Raw genomic sequence first — 12,940 nt, forward strand, 5'->3', positions numbered from 1 at the left:
TCTTTAAAATTTATAAAACATTATAACAATAAAAATGAGTATTATAAAAGGTGTTTGATATAAAACAACAATCAATTTAACAGTTTTATGTAGATGTTTATCTACAGCACTACTGAAAATACATACGTTTTTCTCAATATAAATTTTAAATAACTCCAAACATATTACCTGTGTATTTTAAAATAATACATCACTACTAGTATTTTCTTAAATGAACATAAATATATAAAGTCTTTTTGTTTGTTTGTTTTGTATTTAGTAGAGCTTAAAAATCTGGTTCTTACTGTAGTACAAGCCCAAAACATGAACAATTTTTAGACATTGGGTTTCATTGTAATAAGGCTGTACTTCAATGACCCTCACATCACCAAAGGATTTTACCTTCATCGTAGCTAAGCTGAGAGTTGAGAGTTCTGCTGTGCCAATGCTGCGCACACTTTGCATGACAGCAGTTTGAGACGAAAACGTCAAGGAAAGTCAGTCTCCTGCCCCCACATTGTTGCCTGGCACACCTAACTCAGAGGTAGCCCAGATATGCCCTCGTACTCATGTGCTAGGTGCCCACCAAAATATGATTTATTTACAGCTGGACAAAATCGGACATTGCTCTCTGACCTTCACCGATGTTCCAACATCTTAGATCCAAAATTCCAAACCCTGGCTTGGATTCCCACCCAGACTAATTGCCTCCAGCATTGTGGGTATGGCATTGAAGTTTACAGAATGGAAGGCTTATCCCAGGGCAAGGTCAAGTAAAATCCTCATTCTCAGTCACGTACTACTGAACCACTCCTAGGAATTAGCAAGAGTAGTGTCTCTACTAGCCCAAAAGATTAGCATAGTGGGCGTTTTACCTAGGATGGGTGTGAGAAACAGCATTCTAGATTCAGCAGTCTGCATTCAGCATTGGGACTCGCTCGCACTCTGACTAGAACTAGGGGGCGGAGGTGGGGGGGTGGGGAGGTGGGAGAGCAGCACCAGGTCGAGATTCAAGAGATTGAGCATTTGAGATTCGAGCATTCAGCATTGAGGATTCGGGTTTTGAGATTTGAGCTTCTACCCTCCTGGCTAGCACACCCGCAGCCCCCCCAACCCAACTCTCCCCCCGCCGGGACTCCGTCCGGGCCCATGTGGCCCGAGCGTGCTCGGAGCCCGGGGTGCTGCACCAGTCCAGAGGAGATGGCTGATGTTTTAGATCCAGTGTGTTTTAGATGGCCTTAGATATACCTCGACTATTGAGCTGCCAGATTTTTCTTCTCTCTTTTACAATGATTGTAAAAGCCTCATGTCATTTTTGAGAAATACACTCAGATTCCACACTACTTGTGTTGAGTCTGTTTGTCAAAGCCGAATCCTGTGCACACCTGGCCAGAGCCCATTGTCCCGCGGAACAAGGGACCCCTTAAGAAACCCCAGTCCGTGGTACACCAAGAAATGAATTGTAGGCACGATTTTTGGATACAGACTTCCTGCTATATTTGACTTGAGTGACTTCATTCTCAGCCCACAGAGAACAGGTTACATTCATCTAAGAAATGGTGTGTGTATTAAGATGGTCTATCCATAAAGTCATTCACCAACTGTTTCAATGAACACTGGTTCTGCTTGGAGGGTGGCACTGAGGGTAAGAATCTGGTTCATTGGCTGTGATGATTTGGAAAAGTGTTCACCTCAGAGAAAGAGTAACTTATAAAATCCTCTTCTTCAAACTTGATACAATAGTTACAAATGTCAAGCAAAGCATCCAGTCTCACTCTTTGTTGTTCTCTTACAAGCCACCTCCCAATTTAATTGTCTATGTTTCTTTTGGCTGTATAAATATTTTTGAAATTTAAAGCTGTTCTGAAAACCATACTATAGTGTAAAAACATGAAATAAACAATACTACTAATAGAGAGGCTGAGATAGTAGAAGCAAGATTTCAAGACCATTATGTTGAACACAGCAAAACACTGTCATGTACAAACAAGCTGAAAGTGTATATGGATTGTACAATATTGGATCTGTTTCTCCAATTACCAAATTAGAGACCATTGGATGACAGTCAATAAATTTCTAATTCCTCATATTTTTGGATTTCAATCAATTAGGATATGTTGGTAATATTAATTTTCATATTAAGCTATTAAGAAAAAGTAATTGTTACTTCCTGTTGTTTTTGTTGTAAGAGGTAGAATTAGGTTTGTGTGGACTTGTTGAAAGATTACTTTCTTGCTTCTTCTAGGGTGTAGTTTTGCTCCTTGTGTTGGTGTTTTCCATCTATTATCCTTTGTAGGGCTCGATTTGTGGAAAGACATTGTGTAAATTTGGTTTTGCATGGAATATCTTGTTTTCTCTATCTAAGGTAATTGAGAGTTTTGCTGGGTATAGTAGCCTGGGCTGGCACTTGTGTTCTTGTAGGGTCTGTATGACATCTGCCCAGGATCTTCTAGCTTTCATTGTCTGGTGTAATTCTGATAGGCCTGTCTTTATATGTTACTTGACCTTTTTCCTTTACTGCTTTTAAAATTCTTTCTTTGTTTAGTACATTTGGTGTTTTGATTATTATGTGGCGGGAGGAATTTCTTTTCTGGTCCAATCTATTTGGAGTTCTGTAGGCTTCTTGTATGTTCATAGTCATCTCTTTTTTTAGGTTAGGGAAATTTTCTTCTATAATTTTGTTGAAGATATTTACTGGCCCATTATATTGGGAGTCTTCACTCTCTTCTATACCTATTATCCTTAGGTTTGGTCTTCTCATTGCATCCTGGATTTCCTGGATGTTTTGGGTTAGGAGATTTTTGCTTTTTGCATTTTCTTTGACTGTTGTGTCAATGTTTTCTATGGTGTCTTCTGCCCCTGAGATTCTCTCTTCTATCTCTTGTATTCTGTTGGTGATGATTGCATCTATGACTTCTGATTTCTTTCCAAGGTTTTCTATCTCCAGGGTTGTCTCTCTTTCTGATTTCTTTATTGTTTCTATTTCCATTTTTAGATTCTGGATGGTTTTGCTCATTTCCTTCACCTGTTTGATTGTGTTTTCCTGTAGTTCTTTAAGGGATTTTTGTGTTTCCTCTTGAAGGGCTTCAAGCTGTTTACCTGTGTTCTCCTGTATTTCTTTGACGGTGCTATTTATGTCTTTCTTAAAGTCCTGTATCATCATCATGAAAAGTGATTTTAGATCTGAATCTTGCTTTTCCGGTGTGATGGTTTGTCTAGGACTTGCTATAGTGGGAGAACTGGGTTCTGATGATGCCAAGTAATATTGGTTTGTGTTGATTATTTTCTTATGCTTGCCTCTGCCATCTGGTTATCTCTAGTGCTACCTGCCCTTGCTAAATCTGACTGGAGCCTGTCCTTCCTATGATCCTGGTTGTGTTAGAATTCCTCAGAGTCAAGCTGTCTCTGTGATCCTGGGCTTGTTAGAGCACCTGGAGTGTAGCTTCCTCTGGGTGTTGTGGGATTGGCTGTGGAGTTTGCACCCAAGGTCTGCTTAGGGCACTGGCCCAGACAGACTGGAAGCAACCGATCCACTGGGCTGGTGGAGTTCCTGTGTACCTGGGTCCTTCTGATTTCAGTTACTCCCAGTGTTGGGACAGATGTTGTGTCCTCCTCATCTCTGATCCTGGGCGTGTTAGAGTGCCGGAGTGGAGCTTCCTCTGGGTGTTGTGGGACTGCCTGTGGAGCTTGTGCCCAACATCTGCTCAGGGCACCACCGGCCCAGACAGACTGGAAGTAACCCCAAGCCTTTTAAATCTTAATTACATTTATTTGTGGCGTGTGCCTATCTGTGTGAGCATGCACATGTAGCTTAGAAGACAAATTTTCCAGAGTCAGTTCTCCCTTTTCCCCAGGTGGGTCCTGGGAATTGATCTCAGGCAGCAATCACTCCTGAGTGGTTATGTCAGGACATTTTTTAATTTTTATTATTTTTTTAATTTTAATTTTTTTATTTTAGTTTAGTTTTTAGCTATTTTAGTTGATGTATAGTAAGATTGTGATTTTAATTTTTTTTTTCCTAGTGACTAATGATGCTGAACACCCTCACACACTGTGGCTTTTTTTCAGTATGTCTGCACCAATCAGTCGCCATTTCATTAAGGTGCTTACCACCTTGTTCAAAGAATCATTTATCCATGCTAGACATCAGTCTTTTGTCAAATATTTTCTCCAAGTCTGTGGCTTGCTTTTTCATCTGGGGGAAAAGTTTTAAATTTTGACAGATATACTGACTTTTTCATTTATAGTTATAATTTTTTATGTTTTATAATTTTTTATTTTTACACATAAAAATATTTAGGCAATATTTTTATTATTATAAGGCCAATTTAGTAGAATATATCCCAGGCCGACCTTGGACTCATAATCCTCCCATGTAAACATCTCGCCGTAGATTGCAGCTATGTAAATTTGTCTTATGAATTCCTTTGGGAATCAGGAATTTCTTTTTCTTTTTAAATTTTTATTTTTTTGTGTGTGTGCGTGTGTGTGAATGTGGGCGTGTGTGTGTGTGTGTGTGTGTTTGTGTGTGGTCATGGCTATGTGTGTGTGTGTATGTGTGTATGTTTGTGTGGTCATGGCTATGTGTGTGTGTGTATGTGTGTGTGTTTGTGTGGTCATGGCTATGTGTGTGTGTGTGTATGTGTGTGTGTTTGTGTGGTCATGGCTATGTGTGTGTGTATGTGTGTGTGTTGTGTGTGGTCATGGCTATGTGTGTGTGTGTTTGTGTAGTCATGGCTATGTGTGTGTGTGTGTGCTTGTGTGGTCATGGCTATGTGTGTGTGTATGTGTGTGTGTTGTGTGTGGTCATGGCTATGTGTGTGTGTGTTTGTGTGGTCATGGCTATGTGTATGTATGTGTGTTTGTGTGGTCATGGCTATGTGTGTGTGTGTGTGTGTGTGTTTGTGTGGTCATGGCTATGTGTGTGTGTGTGTGTTTGTGTGGTCATGGCTATGTGTGTGTGTGTATGTGTGTGTGTTGTGTGTGGTCATGGCTGTGTGTATGTGTGTGTGTTTGTGTGGTCATGGCTATGTGTGTGTGTGTTGTGTGTGGTCATGGCTGTGTGTATGTGTGTGTGTTTGTGTGGTCATGGCTATGTGTGTGTGTGTGTATGTATGTGTGTTGTGTGTGGTCATGGCTGTGTGTGTGTGTGTGTGTTGTGTGTGGTCATGGCTATGTGTGTGTGTGTATGTGTTTGTGTGGTCATGGCTATGTGTGTGTGTATGTGTGTGTGTTGTGTGTGGTCATGGCTGTGTGTGTGTGTGTGTGTGTTTGTGTGGTCATGGCTATGTGTGTGTGTGTATGTATGTGTGTTGTGTGTGGTCATGGCTGTGTGTGTGTGTGTTGTGTGTGGTCATGGTTCTGTGTGTGTGTGTGTGTGTGTTTGTGTGGTCATGGCTATGTGTGTGTTGTGTGTGGTCATGGCTGTGTGTGTGTGTGTGTGTGTGTTTGTGTGGTCATGGCTATGTGTGTGGAGGTCAGAGGACACTTTCAGGAGTTGGTTCTTGCTTTTCACCTTGTTGAGACAGCATCTTTCTTGTTTCTGATACTATGAGCCAAGGTGCTTGCTGGCAATCTTAATGATCTGAGTTCAATCCTGGAGACCTGCCTCGTGAAATTCTACATATATGACATAGCATGCAGTCATACATGTAGCACATAGCATGTTGTCTTAGTTAGTTTCTATTGCTGTGATGAAATACCACTGTCAAAAGCAACTCAGGGGAGGAAAGGGTTTACATTGCTTACAAGGAAGGCAGGGAAGAAATTCAAACAAAACAGGAACTTGGAGGCAGGAGCTGATACAGAAGCCATGGAGGGGTGCTGCTTACTGGCTTGTTCCTCATGACTTGCTCAGTCTGCTTTCTTAGAGAAGCCAGGACCCCAGCCCAGGGTGGTCCCAGCCACAATGGGCTGGGCCCTCCATCATTAATCACAAATTAAGAAAATGCCCTATGGACTTGCCTAGAGTCTGATTTTAGGGGGGCATTTTCTCAACTGAGGTTCCCCCTTCTCAGATGACTCTAGCTGTGTCAAGATGACATGCGAACCAGCTGTCACACATTTGTACACACATGGCCCCCACAATCAATCAATAAACAAACAAATAAATAAAATGTGTTAGATTATTTTTAAAGGATGAATTAAGCATGGTGGTACATATCTTTGATCTCAGTACTCAGATGGCAGAGGCAGGTAGATGTCTGAGAGTTCAAGGCCAGCCTGGTTTTTCCTAGTGAGTTCCAAGCCAGGTAGGGCTACATAGTAAGACCCTGTCTCAAAAAAAAAAAAAAAAATTGCAGAAAGATCAAGAAGCAAGACCCAGCCATATGTTATCTACAAGAAATATTGTGAAGACACAAACATTAAAAACAAATGGCTAGAGAGAAAAGCATGCCATACTGACACTAACTGGAAGAAAGTAGAAGTAGCTACATTCACTTTGAACATCAGACTTCAGACCATCGAGAGTTCAGGGATCCCAACACAGGAAATTATAAGGCTAAATAGTTTTTCTCATCCTCACAGGTAAGTGTAGCTCTCATCCTTTCTCAATGAAGCTTCTTTGTGCAGCATATGGTGAGCATTCCAGAGGACCACACTGATGAAAACACACACATGGCGTGCTTGTCAGTTAACACAGTTAGGATGTGACCCCTACACTTAAGGTCAGGGAACACCGAGGAAGAGGGGCAGAAAGACAGTAAGAGCCACAGGACCAGGGAGTCAGCTGGAGTTAGAGGATGTGACAGAACTGGGTAAGGAGGACCAGGGAGGAGTTTCAGGGAGGCCTATGGGGTAAGTACAATCAGAATCCATTATATGAATTTCTCAAGGAATTAATGGAAATATTATACCTATTTTTTTTAAAAGGGGGTATTATAAAAGGTCAAGGTATCAGTTCTCCAAGAAGACATATAAATCCTTAATGTGTATGGCCCATTATAATAACAGGAGCAAAACATTGACATAAAAAAAGAAACACAATAGAACTCCAAGGAGATACAGCCAATCCACTAATTAAGACCAGAGGATTTAATATATTCCTATCAGTCATTTTTAAATACATCCATCAGAGGACAAAATAAAAAGTGGTGTTATGTAAAACCAAGAGAGACGTTAGACAATTGTTATAGTTTAGTAGGTGGCAGAAGGTTTATTATGCATTTCCCACAGCATCTCAGAGAATATTAAAAAGTTATGTATTCAAAGATTGAAACTTAATAAAGCAAGTGACTTTTATTGCGTTGTCAAGAACATTGTTAATTGTAACTTTCTCCTATTTTGTTTTCTCCTGGCAAAAATGTGGTGGTGAGGAACATGGTAACTGCCTGGGTGGTTGGAAGGACCTGCCTTGATTTGCATTAGGATGATTTCTTACCTATGTCCACTTAGTGTAAAAGACAAATAGCGTCTCAGTATTAATATGGATATTCCTACCGTAGGAGCCCTGTAAGAGTTTCAGGATAGCTCCCCATCTTAACCTCATAGGTCTATAGTCCATACTCTAAGGTGAACAGTGACTGCATAGGACTTGAATTCCTGGAAGGCATCACTGAGAGACAGAGAGAGAGGGAGGCTTAGTTGGGGCTTAGTGGACACGTGTGTAGGGAAGTCTGGATGTGTAAACATAGGCAAACATCCAAATGTGCAAAGCAGGGTTCCCTCCTCAATTTTGCTTCAGTAAAAGGTGCCATATGTAAGTAGGGGATGGCGATTAGATGACAAGACCTGCAGAGGGCGCTGTACACATGAAAGGAGCTTGAGAAGCTGTTCAAGTTGCTTAAGACAGTGTATAGCATGGAATAATACAATTCTTATTGCCTGTTAGCTCCAACGCTCCAAGAACAATATGCCGAGTCGATTTTGGAAGCGTATATGGGATAAAGGGCTGCTAATTAGACAACCTCACCTGTCAAGGTAAGAGATGATTTAATAGAGCAGATGGTTAACTAATTAAATATTCAGATCACCATCCATTCAGTTCTTCAGAATGGTCAATCTGGTGCTGCACTTGCTCAGGGGACACAACTCATCTTTAATTATGGATACAGATGGGAACAAAAAAAGAAAGAAAGAGAGAGAGAGAGAGAGAGAGAGAGAGAGAGAGAGAGAGAGAGAGCGCGCAAGCATTCGTGAAGAGCACCAGACTTGTGTTGGTGTTGTCTACATTCAAACACAACTTCCCATGCCCTCTGCTCTGATTAATCCATTCCTCACAGGGTTGGGAAAACAGAGAACAGGGGTAGACATGGGTTTGAAAGATATGCTTCAATGTTTACTGAATGGGTCTGTCTTTGTGCATGTGTGTACACACATGTGTGTGTCCCTATGTAGTCTTGTTTTGTACATGTTAAAATTGACCCTTGTTGCTATTTCCTGTTCTAAATATCCATCAATTGTTGCTTGGATTTGAGCAAAGGCTCTTCTATTTTCCCTCTAAAAATTACATCCTGACCCAGTTTCCCCTCCTCCCACTCCTTCTAGTCTCTCCTCCAATCTCTCCTCTCCCCCAGATCCACTCTCTCTCTGTTTCCCTTAAAAAACAAACAAACACAAAACTAAACCAACCAACCAACTGACAACAAAAACACCCAAAACAACAGGCTTCCAAGAAATAGCCACCAAACACAACATAACAAGACACATTAAAACTAGGCACAAACCCTCGTATCAAGTCAACCCAGGAGGAAGAAAAGATCCTAAGCACAGGCGAAAGCACCAGAGACACCCCCACTTCCACTGTTGGGAAACCAACAAGAACACTAATCTATACAACCATAAGGATACAACCATAAGAGATATAGTTCAGACCCATAGAGAGTCTGTGTTTATTGTTTCAGTCTCTGGGAGCCCCTGTGAGCCTCGCTGAGTTGATTCTGAGGGCCATGTTCTTATGGTGTCCTCTACTCCTCTGGTTCCTATAGACCTTCCTCCCCATCTTCTGTGTGGTTCCCCTGGCTTTGCCTAGTGTTGGTTGTGGGTCTCTGTATCTGCTCCCATCAGTGGCTGGAGGACTTCTCTAGATGACAATTGGGTTAGGCACCAATCTATGAGTATTACAGAATATCGTTAGGAATTGTTTCATTGACTACCCCACTCCCTCTCCCCCCCAGGCCCACCCCCCAATTTTCTTATCATCTTCAACACATTTTATATCCAGTGGCCACAGTGACGTTTGAAAAGTATAAATCAGACACATACCTGTTTCCTACCTTCCAGTGACAGAGCATTCTAGATAGAAAAGCCCTCACATATCCTTACACTGTGCCCCAAAGCCCCAATAGTTGGACTCTCTCTGTCTCTATGACCTCTGATGACTCTCCCTGCTTGATAACTGCAGTCAAGTCATTCTAGCCGTGTGTTCCTATCCTGGGGCCTTTGTACTCCCTATTGTTCCTGGAGGGGATGCTAGTTACCCAGTATTCAACATGTTTTTTAGGTTCCAGCAAGTTAGGAGACACTCCCAGGGTAGCCTTTCTATGAGCTCCTGTCATTTTGCTGTTTTTTTCCATTTTTTTTCTTTGTCTTTGTTTTTGGTTTTGGTTTCATAGTCTTGGGCTACAGTAGCCTGCAACATGGCTGGACACATAATACAATCCCATTAAACAGGTGTAGATTAATACCTTGGTAGGTGAATAATGGCTACTTTCTTGTTACCATGATACATTCTAACAGAGGAAACCTCAGGGAGGAAAGATTTCTTTTCACCTCACAGTTTTAGGCATCATAGCAAAGAAAGTGAGGCAGAGTTCATGACATTGGAGCATGTGCTGAAGGTCCCTTGGTGGGTCGGGATGCAGAGAGCTCAGACCAGAGGCATAGCTGAACGCTAACCATCTGGGGCTGACCCTATATAATGTTCTACCTTTGCCAGCCAGGCTCCATCAACTCCCCAAGCAATGCCATCATCTGTGGGCTATGGAGGCAGGCATTAAAACACATGTACCCATGGGATATTCAGATCCATGTCATAACATCTAGCCCTTAACCCTAATTGTATCTTGGTTATCTCATCACGAAAAATGCATTTGGCCTAACTTCAGGAGTTGCCGTAGTCTAAAGAGTGTCAACACTACCCAAGTATCTGAAGTCCAAAGTGTTCCCTGAGACTTTATTTCAAGGTATTCTGTTAGTTGTGATCCTTATAAAATGAGAAGCAAGTTACATACCTCCAATGTACAATCTCAGAACAAACATTCCCATGCCAAAGAGTGGATAACAAAAAATATAGCAAACCAAAGCAAGACTGGAACCTATTAGGACAAATATGACATCCTGTAGTTCCATGTCTAGCATCTGGGACTTGTGGCCTTGTGTGTGCTCCAATAGGCTTGTGTAGGCTCGTAGGTCCTTGCTCTCTTAATACATGTGACCTCAATCTTGGGCCAGCTCCACTTGTGCCTCCTGCTTTTGTCAATGACATCCCATAATGCTGGCATTTCCAATATTTTGGGATTTCTACTACAACCTAGGTTATTCTTACAGCTTCATGCATGGCTCTCCCCAGAGATCCATACAGAGAATCAATCCTTGCTGCACATTGCCAGGCCTCTTTGAATTTTTCTTGGAACCTTAGTGCAAGGCCCAGTGACCAGAGGACTCTTGTATTCTGCATGCCTATACAATCAGCACCCCCCAAAACAACACTAAGCTCTGCTAGCATCCTGTGATACAACCTGGCCTGCTTTCTAATCACAGTGGTCTCTGAATTCCAGCACGGCAGAACCTGAGGCAACATTTGCTTACTGATCAGCAAGCCCCAGAGCTCTCCTGTCTCTGCCTCCTCAGCTTCTGGATTATATGCACAGTCTTCTATGCGTGGCTACTTCTTTTTATGTAGATTCTGAGGATCAAATTGAGGAAGCTGTACAGCTGCTGCCTTGCTGATGAGCTATCTTCCAACCCCTCTCATCATCATTCACAAAGTTGTAATAACATTGATGTTACACTGATAATTAGATTAACACAAACACATCCATCTCAGGTCCCATGGGTTGCACGCATCCAATAATATCTATGAATTTGGTTCAATATGTTATAGATGAATCACACTGCAATGTCAAAAGTGTGGACACTCCTGATTTAGAATCATTATTTTGGAGCCAATTCTTCTCTTTCTCCACCATCCTTTCTCATCCTCTCTTCCCTCCCTTCTTCCTCCTCTTCCTCTTCCTCCCTTCCCCTCTTTCTTCCTTTCACTGTCTTTGTCTCTCTGCCTCACTATTGGTCAGGGCTTTATTCCTTCTGAAAATGTATAGTGAAGATTTAAAATTACATGAAGAACATGGATTTTTTTTTTATAGAATTGAATGATGTTCTGCATCCCCAAACTCATAAATTAAAGTCCTAATATATTAGAATGTGACTTTATTATTAAGAATAATAGTTTTGTTTTGTGCATAGACTTGAGAAAAGTCATACAAAGATGGGTAGCCCTGAAGCCAGTGTGACTGTATCTTTATTACATGTAGACTTTGGATATAGGCACACATATTGAGAGGATGGCACATGGTGATGAATAGAGATGGGCTCATAATCTAGCACTTCTGATTCAAATGCAGGTGGATCTCTTTGAGTTCAAGGCCAGCCTACTTACATAGTGAGTTTCAGACCAGTCAGGGCTACATTATGAATCCTTGTTAGAAGGAAGAGGAGGAAGAGGAGGAGGAGGGGAAGATTGGGTGACACATCTTTGCATCTTTAACTCAAGGCATGAGAAATATTCCAGAATTCTTTCTAATGATCCTCAGAAGAAATCACTTCTGACATCCCAACTTTGAACTTTTAGACTTCAGGATGGTAAGGCAATAACTTTCTGTTATACTGTTTAAACCACCTAGTTTGCGGTGACTCTACCAGGTCCTGGTAGAGCATTTACTTAGCATGCGCGAGGCTGTGGGCTTGATTCTCATACCACATAAAGCCAGACATGGGGGCACATGCCTATAGTCACAACGGAATGAGTTGGAGTATCATTCTTGGCTGTAGAACAAGAGCATGTGTGGAGAAATGTCAGTATTCACCTCTTAAAGAAAGAGGGAAAGAATAAAACAAACAAACATCTTATGATCTCTAGGACACAAATATCCTAAGAATTATCACAAAATGTAACCAAAACTATAATCAAAATGCAATGTGTTTAGGGGTACACAGCGGCAGGAGCCATGCCCATGGAATTCTGGGAAAGCATCAATGAAGAGACAGCAATTACCATATGACTTGTGAGCAATTTCTAGTTACGAGAAGAAAGAAAAAGGCATGGAATAGTTTTTGGAATTTCATCTCACATGTAAAGAAAAGTATGTTCTGCTAAAATAGGTATGTAGAAATCACTCTCCATACTCACCCCATGATTAAGGGTTTGAATTCTATGAGCCTCTCAGTGTATTTCTTAACCCATTGTGAAACTAGGAAAGTGATGAGATCATTTTCCCTATAAACTAAATCACAGGTAAAAATGTGATATTTGATAAAAAGTACAAGCACCTGTAGGTAATGTGGCACAGTGGTCTTCTCTAGGGTGTCCTTGATCTCCTTTTCCCAACCATGTGGGTAGATGGGCCACTTTAGGACCCAGAGCTATAAAAGGAAACAATATTGGTGCCGGGCATATCTCATCTGGGAAACCATTTAGTTAGGTGTGACTTCGATCCTTAGCATCGCAAGTAGCACATACCTACAATCTCAACACTTGGGAGATGGAAGCAAGAGATCAAGGTCATCCTTGGCTACATAGTAAGTTGGAGGCCAACCTGTCTCAAAACAATAGCAGCACCACTAACAACAATAACTTCAGCAACCACAAAAACAATAGCAATAGCAGCAGCAGCAGCAGCAATAAGAACAACAGCAGTAACAGCAGCAACAACAGCAACAGCAGGAGCAACAATAACAGCAACAGCAACAGCAGCAGCAGCAGCAGCAACAACAGCAGCAGCAGCAGCAACAACAACAGCAA

At 41.6% G+C, this 12,940-nt stretch overlaps 1 long non-coding RNA gene across 1 annotated transcript in view; it reads left to right on the top strand.

Annotated features, from left to right (window-relative positions):
- The window catches only part of LOC116081819, a 31,987-nt gene extending 19,813 nt beyond the window's left edge, over nt 1-12,174 (top strand). The window contains exons 2-3 of the long non-coding RNA XR_004115018.1: nt 7,811-7,899; nt 12,126-12,174. This is a non-coding gene — a long non-coding RNA (uncharacterized LOC116081819). The remainder of the gene's footprint in view (nt 1-7,810; nt 7,900-12,125) is intronic.
- Nucleotides 12,175-12,940: the final 766 nt, after the last annotated feature.

The sequence above is a fragment of the Mastomys coucha genome, unplaced genomic scaffold, assembly GCF_008632895.1.
Source record: "Mastomys coucha isolate ucsf_1 unplaced genomic scaffold, UCSF_Mcou_1 pScaffold7, whole genome shotgun sequence".
NCBI lineage: Eukaryota > Metazoa > Chordata > Mammalia > Rodentia > Muridae > Mastomys > Mastomys coucha.